Source organism: Neolamprologus brichardi, chromosome 16 (genome assembly GCF_056152115.1).
Source record: "Neolamprologus brichardi isolate AB-2024 chromosome 16, ASM5615211v1, whole genome shotgun sequence".
In the NCBI taxonomy this organism is placed as follows: domain Eukaryota; kingdom Metazoa; phylum Chordata; class Actinopteri; order Cichliformes; family Cichlidae; genus Neolamprologus; species Neolamprologus brichardi.
This window is the reverse complement of record NC_142119.1, coordinates 19141951-19157765: the sequence shown is the minus strand read 5'-3', so window position 1 is coordinate 19157765 and position 15815 is coordinate 19141951. Positions and strand designations below refer to the sequence as shown.

General features: G+C 39.7%; 1 long non-coding RNA gene across 2 annotated transcripts; it reads right to left on the bottom strand.

Annotated features, from left to right (window-relative positions):
* Positions 1–750: 750 nt before the first annotated feature.
* On the bottom strand, positions 751–14892 carry LOC102776371 (uncharacterized). 2 transcript variants are annotated; one of them, XR_004843560.2, is made up of 4 exons: positions 14801–14892; positions 14570–14661; positions 7697–7937; positions 751–1249 (listed from the first exon to the last, which is right to left on the bottom strand). It is a non-coding gene; the product is annotated as an uncharacterized LOC102776371 (long non-coding RNA). The 2 variants fall into 2 exon arrangements; XR_436811.3 differs by having other exon boundaries at positions 14570–14886.
* Between the last annotated feature and the right edge of the window lie 923 nt (positions 14893–15815).

Here is a 15815-nt window from a genome sequence, read left to right as displayed (position 1 = left end):
TAAACAGGAATAAAAAATAATAAAATGACCTCAGATTAATTATGAAGTTAACAAGTAGGAAAAGCAAAGTGGGATTTGTTCACAATCACCATCTAACACATAGCAGACAGAGGTCTGGCCATGATGAACCCAATCAGTACAGAGTGGTGCATCTAAGTAAAACACTCTGTTTTTCCTCAGGAGCAGCATCTGAAGTGAATCTAAGAGACAGCTGAAGATGGGCCAGTAAAGCAAAGTTGTTGCTTGAAGCAGAATTCCTGGTGGAGAGGGATATCCTTAAATTGCCAGAGAGAAACTCATGAGCCAGTGGTCTGTGTTGTTTACTATGTTTTCAATCTTCTCTAATGGTAAAAATTCACATTGCCTCACAGTGTCGGTTTTCTGCTCTGAAGGGGAGGATCATAAAGGATACTCTTATATAAAATAAATTTGGCATTTGAAAATATATTTAACGTGTAATTAAAACTGAAGTACAGCGTAAAAATCTCGACTTACGCCTCATTTATTTGTTATTTTTCTTCCAAAGGGGCCAGACTTTTATATATTTTTTTAAACATGTTCACAATTTCTCCGGGCTTTCTGAAGATCTTTCAGAGTTTTTCTTTGGTCATTGGGTAGTTTTTCACTCATTTTCAGTCAAGTCTCTGAACCTGATCATTTTCAGAGGAAAACCTCAACCATCAAAAAAAACCTCTATGCGAGAGCACTTGGTTTTGGGGGAGCATCTGCTGTGACTGGTTTGGGGTGAGAGGAGAAAGACAGGATAAACCAACACAGACCAATGAATCATTCATAAAAAAGGCACCTAACTCAAGAGATGAACCAGTGTTCTGTCTACTCACAGCAGACAACTCAACAATAAAACAATTTTAAATTGTATTTTTAGGCACTTTGTTATTAGCAGCCCATTCACTGAATTCATTTATTCCCATTTCTTTAGTAATAATTGAACAATTCCTTAGATAAAACAAGAGCTTTTAGTCAAAAGGTTGGGTGTGCAGTGTGTCCTTAAAAAACTGGAGAAGCTGGACAAAAGGAGGACAAAGGAAGAAGTGGCAAAACTATCTACAACAGACGAACAGTATCTAAAAGCCCTGTCCTTGGGAAAGGACAGGACAAAAAAAATCAGCAATGACTTGACATGGGACCTTGGAGATACAGCTGGACCTTCATTGGATCTACTATCTGCTGATCACTGAATACTCATCACACATGGTCTCAGTGGAAGGGTGGCTGTCAAGAAGCCATTCTAAAGGGAAACAGTGAGAAAAAGATGAAGAATGCCAAATTATGCAAGAACTGGAACGAAAATCAGCGGCAATAGGTCTTATGGTTCAAAATTTGAACTTTTGGGTGAAATTGTCATCAATATGAATGAAGGAGGTCAGAAGAAAGGTACAACAATGAGCGTCTACAGCCATCTATAAAACGTGATGGAGGTAATGCATTTCAGTCAGTGATGCTAGAGATCTTGTCCAAACTGATGGTATGGATGCAGAACCATCAGACTTCACCCATCTGGAAATCCTCTGATTGGCAAAGGCTTCATTTTTCAGGATGACAATGAGAATGTAGAAGGATAGATAAACATAGTGGAACACCATTGTTTATGGATTGGCATCCCCAGAACCAAGACCTCAACATTGTTGAAGCACTGTGGGATCATCTTGATAGAGAACAGAACAAAAGGCAGAAACATCCATCTTTGAATTTCCTTCAAGACGTCTCGAGAACTATTCCTGAAGACTACTTAAAGAAATTATAAGAACACTTCCCTAAGAGAGATTGTGTTGAAGAATAAGGGCAGTCATACCAAATACTGACTTTTGTAAAGTACAGTGTGAAATTTTGAATGTCACTAATAGTAGAAAAGCACTATAAATTCCAGTCCATTTAGTCTATGATCCTGCCACAGGAACATAAACATTATTCTCAGTCACACAAACACTGAAAACCATATCAAACATCCATAAAGGTTAAAGCATAAGGATAAAGTAAATGAGCACTTCTAAATCAATAAGCTTTAAAATTTAGATTCCCATATGTCCTTGCACTTGCCAAAAACAAAATACTGTCTTACTGTACGCTAATGCTGCTGATGCCTTTGAGAAAAACTTTCTGCTGTAAAAAACACAAGTGAAAACCATTAGAGAGTTCTGGCACAAACCCTAACATCACCTAAAAATGAACAACTGTATCCAGCAAAAAGAACTGTGAATAAATACACACCAGAAAGGCCCCTACGTAAAGGAAAGTACAGTAGATTGCAATGAACTGCAGACAACCTGACAGCATGTGCAGCATGTGGGAGATATTCTCCATGGCAGCATTCAGATCCAGGTCTGTAACGACCATGCTAATGCTTGATTGCGTTTAATTTGATACAAATGAGGACATTATCCAGCAATTTACCAGGAGCAAGTTTTACACAATATCTCACTTCATTACCAAACGGGATAATATGACTGGCAGGTCATCTGTAGCATATGTGAAAACTGAACTGTGAATTTCTTTAAACCTTTTTCTTTCCCGCTCTCTCAGGGGACTGTACTCGAGAGATGTGGTGCCGGTGTCATAAAGTATGCTTCCCTGAAAAACTGCTGAAAGATTTCTGACAGAAACAGGCCAACATCTAATTGGGCCTGGAGAAGAGGAGAATTCTAGCTCTTAACTCTTTTTTTTTATTCATCCCTGTGTTTCCCATTAAAATAGTTTCCAGCCACTGAAAAAAGGATTTGAAACAGCCAGCCTCAGGTAGTACCTGCTAGAGCATTTGCCAGACCATTGGGATGAACTCTAGACCTGGTTCTGACGTTTAACTCTTTCCAATAACATTTAAAACCTTAAATTTAAAAAAAAAAAATCTATGCACATTCAACCACTATTTTTTAGGCCACCACACACTAAAAGCACACATTTTTTAGAAAATATATAGTGATTATCTTCAAAATCAGAGAGCATAATATATGATATAAACAATAACAATAGACAACACAAAAGTCTTACTTTCATTATCTGTTCTGTCACTTAGAGGTCTAAACTTAACGCTTCAGTATATCTAAATCTAAGTTAGACTAGCAACAGATGTTTAAACGTTAAACAGAACGCGTCTCATCGTATCTGAATTAGTCTTAGTGCCGTTGATAGTCATGTGGAAAATGTGTTGTGTGTGAAAATAGGACATTTGACAAAGGAAAGAATGTACAGTAAATGGTTCCAGTTGTGGGGTGGCTCATGATTTTGATCCAGCTGTCAGAAGAAAATTATGTTTATGGGGCCATTTTTTCACTAATTTGAATCAGCACATTAGAAATGCAAATAAACAATAACTGTAGGAAAAATGAAAAGTAAAATAAAATTAGAAAGTAAAAGTGATAAATTTCAGTCTAAAATGTTCAGGTAATATCCTGTCCCTCACAAAAATAAGGAACCACGGACCTTTTATTCTCTTAATGTGTAGACATCTGTTTCATTTCAGCTCACTGTGAGAGTCTCTAGTGTGGTAGCAAGTAGGACATAAGGGTAAAACATACATGTTACCCCTCAGCCCCTTGCAGACACACCTATGGTAGCAATTTAAAAATCCTAGGTGACTTCCTTCTTGAGTTATCGCATTCACAAGATATCGCATTCACAAGATTTTCACCAAACTTGACGTCTGACCTTTAATAAGTCGAGATCAATGAGATTCAAACTCGTCCCAGATTTTTGGTAGATACACCTAAATTATCAATTTGAAGTTTGAGGGATTCCTCTTTCGCTCTTTCTCACACACACACACACACTCTGTGTATCATCTGAGTTTACTTTGTTACAGCAGCAGTTGGAGACTCAGTGTGTCTGTTTACTTCATCCTCGACTTTTTCCCCCACCCCCATTCTTTTTTCTCACCCTTTACTTTTTCTATTTCAATAACAAGAGGAGGCTACAGAAAGTCTTCGGTGTTCCTCTTGGGAAAGCAAATATGTTTCGAACAACAAAGCAGGACAGGACAGGACAGGTTAATAAAAAATATATAAATAAATTTAAAAAAAATTGAAGCTCCTAACGTCACCTCTTTTTCCAGTTATCGCATTTACAAAGTGGGTCCACGCCACCCACCGACTATTTAGGGCTGAGAGGTAAAAAGGAGTGAAGCAAAAGAGCAGCCTAAAGAGAGCCAGACAAATTTTATGACAGCTTTACCTTCAACTAAAATTTCCCTACTTCTTTTCACAAGTTAAAGTATGGTGAATCAGAGTACGGAGCTATTTTAACCATGTTCACTGTTAAAGTGCTCGTAGAGTGAACTCAGCTTTGGAATATTCTTAAACTACATTTGCAGCATGCATTTTGTCCTAGTAAATAAAATATTAAAGTCTCTGTGAAAGGTTTCAGAGAATAAACAATTTTAAACCGAATATGTCCATTGTCTGTCTAAAAGTACATTTAGTAGTTGACAATGTGTACATTAGGTACAGCTGTTTAATTACTCATTAATGTATATATAGAATCAGCCAATATAACATGGCTGGAATTTAATGGATATAGGCATGTAGAGATGGTCAAGGCAAGTTGCTGAAGTTCAAACTGTCCCGTTTGGTTCTTTTGCCATCAGAATTATTGTCTAAAGGCGAAGAAAGATGCCCAACGGATTTACTTTACCAAATTGACCATCCCAGCCTTGCCGTAATGGTCTATTTCATTCACCTTTTATTGTTTATTTTATTTCTTTTTTATTTTCACTTGCTAGATACGGGACAGACTTGAATGAGGAAGAGAAAAGGGAGAAAGGAAGAGGGGGAAAAACAGCGGAGAAGAGGGATGGGGATAAAGGGAAAAAAAAACAAAAACCAACTAAATAAGCAGACAAAAAAAATACATGTATCAATCACCTGGATCACCTGTTGAGAAAGAAAAAAGAAAACAAGCAGAAGAAAACGAGAGTAATACAATAAACAACATCACGATGATATATGGGAATATAACAGTAAATACGAAATATTAAACATTATTGTGCAGCGCGTAATATCGACAGTGCACAGTGTGCTTTGAGGTAGGAGCCAAAAAGGGTGTAGTTTGTGTGTGTGAGCACCCGTGTGTACACCTGTGAGCATGGACGTGCTTGTTTTTAAAAAGTTCCTTCATGTAATGATCTGCTAGAGGGTGTGGGGAGCCACAGCCCCGTCCACCAGGGCATGAAGCAGGTATGGAGGAGATCAAAACTCCAGACATCCAGAGGCCCCCAGAACACAAGAGACCAAGGAAGACCAACAGAGGGGCAGCTGTGCCACTATCCCAGAAAGAGCTGAGGAGAGTCCCAGATGAGGCGTCACTCAGCAGCCGCGGAGCAGAAGCCAGGGGGGTTGCAGTGACGTGCCCGTGAGCTCCGCCGGCAGCCAGCTGCGCCAGAGTGACCACCCCTGAAGTGGCCCGAGCGAGCCCCAGGCTCCAGGCCCCGATAAGCAGCCACCAAGGAGTGAGCCGGTGTGTACTTGGGCGCCCATCCCCGGACACAAAGAACCACCAACGCACCGATGTCTGAGGGAGTCCGCCACCGGCAGGGGAAGTGGTGGGGGGAGATAGGCCTCCATACCTTAGATGTCCTGAGATGTCCCCAGAGAGGTGGCGTCTGATACCCAACCTGACATATAGACACAGACAACAGGCACACACAGATACAAACATCCATTCCCACCCTCATGCTCTCATATGCAATTACTCAACACTCAACCAACGTGGAGTTCAAACTTATCCGAGTATTCCAGAAACAGCTAATCCACTGGAATTTTTCCACACAACCATCTCTAATATTTACACAGAAGGATCTGATAAAAAGAAAATTTACAGTGAACAGCAGCTCTCTGGGTGAAAATGGCTTGTTCGTGCTCAATGGCAGGTAGAGTGGCCAGACTGCTTTTAGCTGAGGAAGGCAATAGTAGCTAAAATTCAACTCTACCTGTTTAATTAATTTTATTTATGTAGCGTTAAATCACAACAACCGTTGCCACAAGGAGCATTATGTCAAACAACCACTGAGGTATGCAGGAGACGGTTTCCAATGCTTACTCCTGTCAGCTAAGAACAGGAAACTGAGGCTACAATTTATACAGGCTCACCAAAATTCAACAATAGAAAGCTGTAAAAGTATTGCTTGATCTGTTAAGTCTTGATATCTTCTGTGACATGGTATAGTCAGAATTTAGATGCCTTGTATCAACAGCTCAGACTGATGTGGCAGATATTTTCTTGGCACACTTTGGGCATCTTAGTACCAACTGATGATCGTTTAAACTTCCAGTAGGATGACATGCCATGTCAGAAAGCTCAAATAATTTTAAACTGATTCATTGACCATGACAGTGAGGTCACTGTACTGATTTAATGGAACAGGAGATTCACATCATGGATGTGCAGCTGATGAATCTGCAGCAACTGTCTGATGCTATTACATTAATATGGACCAAAATCTCTGAGGAATGTTTCCAGCACCTTGTTGAATCTGTGCCATGAATAATTAAGGCAGTTTTAAAGGCAAAAGGGGATCCAACCTGGTACTAGCCTGGTATGGTGCACGCGTAGATATATGTTTGAAAGCACAACCATGTTGCTAAATGACTTAATATAAACGTTTGATTCTTTGAGTTAGTATGGTTAGTAGTTTCTGAACACAGAAGAAGAATAGAAGAGCAAATACATCTAGGTCTAATTGTAAGCAGGCGATTAATGTGCAGACTGGAAAAAGTGTCTCTGCTTCCAAGTGCCACAATCACCCCAGCTGGCCCTTCTCTCTCTCGCAGGTCTTTTACATTTTTCATAACATTCTTTAATCCACCTGGCCGACTATGCACACAGCATATCCAGACACATGCAAACATATGTACGCACACACACACAGACGCAATTACTTACAGTAAGTTTGCACTGTATTCCCAGTAGATGGATCCGTGACCTCGCAGTGTCAACAGACCATAGAGAAAGATCCTTCAGCAATCAGTGAATGAAGGACAATGAGGACACGAAGAGGTCGCACACATAAATATATTGTGTTACATTATACATGATACATCACACAAGTGAGTTGTTTATCTCCAGCTGACAGGTTGGTGTGCAAGCTGCAATGTCTTGATTTCACACACACACACATTGGTTGAAGACTTGGAAAATGTATTTGGGCACAGGATCATCTGGTTTCAATATGTCTGTCACAAACAACTCTTAATATTGGCCAGACAGCAAAAAGATTTTTTTAGCACTGCTAAGATCAGCAGTTGGCCAAAGAGCTCATCACTTCCTAAACCGAGCAGAGAAAAAAGAAATATATGCCTTTATTCGTTCCGCATAACAGCACATATATCATATCAAATAAAAATGTGTATTAGCTTCAGGTACTTATTATACATTCAAGCTTTTTTTAACTCTTAGTAAGATATGAAGACGCTTCAGCTCTCAATTCTGATGACGCATCATTCTAGTTACTGCTGATTTGGAATAAACAAGAATGATTTTATTTCTATGATGCTAGTAAAATCCATCAATATTTTTTCAGTTTTTCTCTTATTTGAGTAGGCCATGCATCTATAGTATTGACCGCCCATGTATATTGTGGATCAATATTAGAATTTTCTTTTTTAATATGTCAGCAAACAATGGTATTTGTCGCCGATTTACTTGTTTTCTATCCTTTCACTCGAATTTTGAATGTTCAGTCGCTTACCTCTGGCCCTTCTCATCTTGTGCTTTCCCTACTGGCTGCCTCGCTGGCTATGTTGTTGTTGTTCATATCCTTAAAATCAGCTGCTTCCCCAGAGAGCATCTCATCCCACCATCAGATGCACTCCAACTCAGCTGCCTTGGACAGCAGCTGGAAGCAGCAGTCGTTCATCTTCTTCTCTGGAGATGTGCTGAGAGCTGGAAAGCCGCCCTAACGTCATCCGCTGCAGTCCAAGACAGTGAAGCTGTTAAAATAAAAGCAAAAAAGAAACTTTGTAGCATGTACAGCACAAATAAAAATATATACATACACCACTCCCTGACTTCCTTCCAAAATCTAAATCTGTGTGAAATAATAAAAGACACAATATTTTTTTTAAAAAAACATAATCCACCACATAAACCACGTCCTGGCTTCTGTTTAATTATGTGTTATGTTCTGGCATTTTTCCTGGTTATCTACCAAGCCAGCAGGAAGTCAGTGCACTCAACCAAAACCCAGTCAAGACACATAATCCCCAGTAAAACCACAATGTGTCAACTTCAGTGGAGAGACTTTATTTTATTTTATTTTTTAATGCAAAACCCTCAGCCTAGACATTAACATGTACTGTTAAAGCAGATGAATGGTATCTAATTGTTATGACAGTTGAAAATCTGTTAAAACACACCTGAAAGTAATTCTGCCTCGCTTAAGGTTAAATTGTCTAAGGTTAAGATCAGATATATTCTGCAGACACTTTATGTGCCACCAAGCCACCATGCCTTTATCACATCCTTTTATCATGTCCTTTTTCACAAGGGGGTGTAGACAATAAAAGACAAAAGAGACTTGGGCAATTACAGGAGGCAGAAAAAAGTTAGAGGGAAAAGCAGATCTGTGAGGAAAAAGCTACATGAACCATGATACTCTTTCAAATGGTTATTGTAATCACTGCTGATGTAAAACATCCCCTCCTGTTGAGCCCAGAATGTGTTTTTATGTATTAGATTAGTAGGTAAGCTATGGTTTCCTCCACAAAGCACAATGTATCTAAAACATTATCACTCTTGACCCCAGATATGATGAGACGTACCTTAACAGAAGGGCCAAGCAAAAAAAACTGAAACAGAGCAGTGGTACAGAATCTGCTTTCCTTCACCTCCCCTCTGAAGCGCTCCGTAAGTGAGATCGCATGTCTTCCTTAATGCCTCTGCTCTTATTTAAGACAGAGCCTGCACTCAGCTACCTTAGCTTAGCATAACAACTGGAAACAGAGGGAAAAAGCCAGCTTGGTTTTATCCAGAGGTAACGTCTGACTAGGAGACACTCAAGAGCTCACTTTATATCTATATGCAGGGCTAATTGTGTGAAGTAACTTCCTGTCAAACCATTTCTTCCCAAGAATTCATTTTCCAAATACTCCTGGCAAAAGGATTCATTTTGTAATACACAGGTTTTTGTTCTGATGTTTGTGGTATTAGAAACAGTGATGTTATCACCTATTTGTTGATTAGTGAACTTAATATGTCAGGACTGTTCCAACCATCAGTCATTTCCTAATTTTTTCATTAAAAGAACAAGTCTTGACCACAGTTCCTGCTAGGAAGCAAACAGAGGTGTCCAGGTAACCGTGAAAAACACATCAGCACAACTTTTTCTTTTTTTGAACTATTTTTCACTTCACTATTTTTTACTTTTGCAACCATGCCTCATGGTACAGATCGAGGGAATATGGCGATTACAAATAGTGGGAAGTGCCTAGTAAAGAACCATGATTGGCTGGTCCATGCATGTCTAGAACAAAAGAAGCACGAAACACTAAAAACTCAAATCAAATCAAATCACTTTTATTGTCACATCACATGTGCAGGTACACTGGTACAGTACATGCGAGTGAAATTCTTGTGTGCGAGCTTCACAAGCAGCAGAGTTGTGCAAAAATACAATAACATAAAACAAGCAAAATATAAGAATGGCTAAATCTGAGACTAATAAATATATGTACAATATATAATAGTATATGCATTACTGGATGTGTATACTAGATATGTTTTTCTACGTGTGTGTGTATACATATTTTACAAATTAAATAGAGTAAGCAATAAAATAAAATATATAAAATATACAGAGGTTTGTAGTTGGATATTGTGCAAAACAGTGGCATTAATGTACAGTCTGGAGTGCATAACGTTGAAGTTCCAGTAGTGGAGGTGAGGTGTCTATGAAGTGTTCAGCAGTCTGATGGCCTGGTGGAAAAAGCTGTCTCTCAGTCTGCTGGTACGGGACCGGATGCTGCAGAACCTCCTTCCTGATGGAAGTAGTCTGAACAGTTTATGGCTGGGGTGACTGGAGTCCTTGATGATCCTCCCCACTTTCCTCAGGCACCGCTTCCTGTAGATGTCCTGACTGACTGTAATGTGACATGCATGCTTATTTTGTGTTCAGAGTAAGAACACACAGTAGTAAAGGAGTGTGAGTGCAGTTTTCTAATAATGAATATAGTTCAGTTTTTCAGACTAAGAATAAATTCATAATTTTAAGTGAATAAGAATAAGAAATAATAAGAACTCAATGTGGAAAAAAAAGAAAATACTGATAATAAACTATGGGGAGAAGTGAATGGAATTAATGAACCCATTTGACCCTGAAATAAATTTGGCTCTCGATGGTTTTGCATGAGTAGTCAACGTCAAAAATCTGTTACAGCAAACAGAGGCTCAGCTTTGGCTTTGATCATCGTTTGACTTTAATTTTAAACACAGTTTTCTCACAGATAAACTATACTTAGGACAGACATTCATCCACTGATCCACTTTCTGCCGCTTATCCTAGGCTGGGTCATGGGGGCAGCAGTCTAAGCAGAATACCCCAGGATTGGCCTCCCTGGCCACCTCCTCTATCTCATCCAGGGGGGCATCAAGCAGTTCCCAAGGCTGCCAAAAGATATCATCTCTGCAGAATATCCTGAGTCTTCTACAGGCCCTCTCCCTTTATGGACATGTCTGAAACACCTCAACCAAGAAATACCCAGAAGACATCTAAATAAGATGCCCCAACCACCCAAATTGGGTCCTTTCAATGTGGAGAAATACCAGCTCTCCACAGTGACTGAGCCCCTCACCTTATAGCTGCTTGTATTGGCATTCTCTTTCTTTCAGTCACTACTTAAAACTTGTGAGTTCATGGAAGCCATGAATCCTCAGACAGAGTTTTGTAATTTCACTCAGAAAGCTGACTAAAAAAGGAAGAATGTTTGAAACTTTGATCTCACTTTGAGTGACCGTCTTCCCTCATTAACAGTACGGAGCAGACCGTTCCAACCAAAAACAACAAAGATCCAGATGTCATAAAGCCATTGCTTTAAAAAACTATAACCTCACATTCAGATGTTATTAAGGAACTTTGTTACTTTGTTATTAGGGATTTTTCCCCTATTTTTAGGATTTAACAGTGTTGCTACTGAAATCTAAATAGGATAATACAGTGAGCTCAAAGGCCATTTAAGCAGCTTCTTCCTAATGCAAACAAGCAATACATGTTTCCCTCTATAAGCTGATGAGCCAGAGGTTTCCCCGTGGCATCCTTTTCCCTATGAACCATTTGTTCCCACTCACCCCAGGAGGTCTCTGCTGACAGAAAGTCTGGAACAGGATAGCTGAGATCATGTTTTTCACACTCTTGTATTTCCAGTTCAGTTATAAATAATGCAGTCTCCATTACACACATGTAACTGAAAAGGATCATAATTGGAAAAAGTGTTGGAAAAAAGTATTCACTTTGCATTTTTTTTATGTCACTGGGGACAAATCCCTCACTACATCAAAGGTTTGTTGTTGTTTTTTTAAACCTGTGACTATTCCAGCCTATGACTGAACCTTTAGTGTTTGAACAACATACCAACAATCACCAAAACAAAGGGACAAATGGTGCCAACAAATCAAACTGATACTGAAAAATACTCAGCTGGTTAGTGTTGCTGCCAAAAATCCTGCTCCGAGCCTACCCCTGATTAAAGAAGGATGAGAATCAAAGCTGTTTGTGACAGAAATACTTGTGACCTAAGATAAGCCTGCGCTTCTGTAGAGAAGGTATAGCAGATAATCTTTTAAAAATCAGTTACTACATGAAAATTAATAACACCAATCAGTGTTAGCGAGGAAAAATGACTTCCTGCAAGCTCCACACCACCTGTGTGGGCAGCTGCACTGGAGCATCGGACTTGTGAAAGGTCAAGCACAGGTGAGGAAAGCGCAAAACCACAAGTCAAGTATTTTCTGTGTGGACACACCTCACTCAGAGTGTGGCTTGAGTTCATCTGACAACATTTGTGATAAAATCTTTGACTCTAACAATGCACAACCGCACAAATTTGCTTTGTCTGGATGCTTTTAGAAAGGAATCGCATTCCTCTGAAGAAGAAAAAAAAAAAAAAAAAAGAGTAGAAAACAGTATCCTAACTGTTTTCCTTTCCGACTTCTTTGGACACCTCTGTTTCACAGCTAAAGGCATTACACTCATCACACAGACACTGAACTACTTCCCAAGAGCTCATCCCAGAACATCTGTGTCGTATAAATCACTCGCAGAGAAGTTACCTCACAAAACTCCAGGTCTCAGGGTGACAGAGCGAGAGAGAGAGAAGCCCTAGGCTGTGACTGCCAAGCAAGAAAAGGAATCTAACACGCAAAATGCAATACATCATTTTAATCGCCAAAATACTGGAATTATGCTCAGAGAGGGATTTGTGGATAGATTCAGGCTGAAAAATGAGGGATGCAACAACAAAATGAAATCAACACACTGTTGTGCTAAAATGTATCTCCAGACTCTAGTGCAGAGACATCCAAGGCTAAACTCTATAATGAATTATATCAAGCAAATATTCTACCTGACTGATACCTGGATGAAAGCCCATCTACTGCCTAAGATTTGGTGTCAGCATTATGATCCAAAAAAGTTTTTATGGAAAATCAAATGCAGAATGCCACATATTTATGTGATTTCATGGGCCACGGAGCACAGGGGCAATACAGAAAAGAGTGAAGAGTCTGATGATGGCTTACAATATTATCATTATGATATTATTACTTTTATTATTGTTTGTTAAACAAAATAAACATAAATATCTTCTCTCTTTTCCTGCCTTTCTGGGCACATTAACTCTAACTCATGGTACCACCAGTAGGACACTGCCTCATGTCAACAACATATAGCTAAGATACAAACAAAATAAAGAAGTGTTCATGGAAACTTGACTCCAGAGCACCACTGGATATATTTTTTCTCTTTTTCTTTTTTTAAATACTGCAGAAGTAAAAAGCCAATTGTTTCCCAAAGTTCACCCACACGTAAAGTTTGTATGCTTTCACAGTGATTAAAGAGACGTGAAACAGTGAGCTAAACATTGCCAATTCACACAACCATCTGTTGAAACTGAGCCGCTTGGTCTGGTTTTAAAACTGGCTGTGGCCTGTGGCAATGTCCATCAACTCAGTGAGACAGCTAAAGGTGACATAGATGCATATGAACTTTTGGTTACCCACTACATGCAATACACTGCTGGTGAAGCACGTGGACTGAAACAGAGAAGTACTAAAGCCATGTGCCTTTTCTGACTCTTTCCTTGATCTGATTTGCTCCCGCCTTCCATCCCTCACACTCGCTCCCACAAGAGATACACTGGAAACAATTATGGGTCTTGATCAGGCATACAGAGAAAAAAAAGTAATGACAAGGAGGGACCTGGTGAAAGGAGCAGAAGAGAATGAATAATGAAGAAAGACAATGCTATTAAAAGTGATAAAGTTCTTATCACATTTATGATCAAGTTGCCACTTGATCATAAATGTCTAGGGCTGACCCGAACACTGTTTCTTTGGCTCCAGAGATTTTCGCACAGCAGGATCGCAGACTGACAGGAATATAAGTGTCCACCACACTGCCTGCATGTAGGAAACAACTTCAGCTAGGAGGAAACTCTTTTTCACATCTACAGGAGACAAAATGCAACATGTTTCATAACAGGGTTGTTCATGTTTTCCAAAGTTTCTAGTGGGGCTGATTTGGAGTCTTTGCTGGGCTAATTCTGGCCCCGGGGCCTTATGTTTGACACCCCTGACCAAGTACTTCACTGACAAGCTGCTAATAACTAAACAATGCTTCAAGGAATGCTGTAAATTATGGTTCGACACGATGGATGCTCATGTGCTGTCCCTGATGTGTGTGAAATTACTGATCCAAAGATAATATGAATTGAAAAGAGGTCCTGCAAGTAGTTAAAACTGCTCTGGAGTCCAGCTGCTCTGAAGGCCAGCCACTTTGAAGTATAACATACAGCACAGTACATTAGCAGGCTTCCTCCTGCGGTACTAAAAGAGGCCAACACAAAGGAAATTGTTGGATTTTAGAAGGAGGCTTAATTTGAACGCCACTCTAGAAAAGGTAGAGGTGGTGAAGAGCTGCAACAGAGTGGACTAGAAGTATAACACTGAGGCTGTGTACAAAAAAGGACAGAGCAGGCTCTACTTGACAAAGTTCAGGTATTTTAATGTGTGCAGCAAAATGTAAAATGTTGCATATTTTCTCGGTGTTGCCAGTGCAACTTTGCAGTTGGGGTAGCATCACAAGAGCCAGTGACACCAGGAGGCTAAACAAGCTGATTAGAAAGCCTGGCTCAGTGTTGTGTAGGCCCTACACTTAGTCACTGAGAGAAGGATGTTTCAAAAGCCGCTGAACATAATGGACAACACCTGTCACAGCACACCAGTCAAATAGAAAAACTTTCAGCAGCAGGCTTCTTAAACTACAAATAAGTACAGAAAATAGGAAATCTAACTTAACTATGTAAGGATTTTAAGACACATTAGTTCATTGGGAAAGAAAGATGTAACTCACTGTTTGATGTTAAAGTCCGTTTTCTTCTGTCGTTGATGGCCCTGCTGCGCTGGTTGTTTGTTATTTTGGTGACAGCATCCCAACACTGCTAGCTAAAATACAAAACAAAAAACCGAAGCTAATAGCTGCCCGTTTCTGTTTTTTTGTTAATTTTCCTTTCGTAATAATGAGGCCACCGACTGACTTATTTCACATTTAACGTTTTATTTTTCTCCACAATTTCACACTCACGTGGTACTTTTCGCGCCTGATAATTTAATTCGTAATTGCCACAGGTTGTTAGTACACCTCCCCTCTCTTAGATACAGGTCAGTCAGGGTCGCAGATCTGACCACACTCCGGCTGACTGCTACTTACCGTTACACTCGAGAGGGGCGCTGTTTCACTAATTTTGCAAGTTGTATTTTTAGCCTGTGAAAACCCCTCTTAAACAGTTAAATTTGTAATGTTCTGTAGTGTTTAATTTAGTTTTATGTATATATAGCCAAATCACAACAGCAGGGCTTTTCTACATAAATGTAAGGATTTGCTGCTCTTCAATATGTGATATTAAATTAAAGACACCCTCCAAGTATGGACTAATAATCCAGTCGAGAAAATCCTAGAAATTTGATTGTGTTCATCTGGGTTCAGCAGTTTCTCATGGGAGAAATCCTTCATCAGTCATCCAGGTTCTTCTTCAGTCTCAGCTGACAGCAGGTTTTCCCAACCTAATAAACAGTAATCTTTTCCAGGTTTCAGGAAAAGGGTGATGGATTTTCTGAAGCAGTTAGAACAGGACATCGCTACTGACCGGACCCTCAGAAGAGGGCTCTATTATCTTTGATATCCTACCACAGACAGTGTTGGGGAGTAACGGAATACATGCGTTAGGTATTTAAAATACAAAATATGAGTAACTGTATTCCGTTACAGTTACCATTTAAAAAGGTGGTATTTAGAATATAGTTACTTTGTTGAAATAAATGGATTACACGGCGGTATTTTCCTGTTTCATATTGTGGCGGGTCAGGACTGTTTGGGTTTTGTTTGACAGCTACATTCTGTTGTTCCAGGCGGCAGCGTTACGGTTGCCGTGGTTACAGGGTGCCTCTCTCTGCGACTGTACGTTTCCTGGGTGAGAGAGCGCCTTTTTGTTGTTGTTGTTGTTGTGCTAAGCTAATAGGCAGAATGCTACAGGCATAGCCCTAAAGAATGTAGCCTCATGGGCAGTGTAGTCCGTGCTGCAGTGAGTATGGACTGCCAT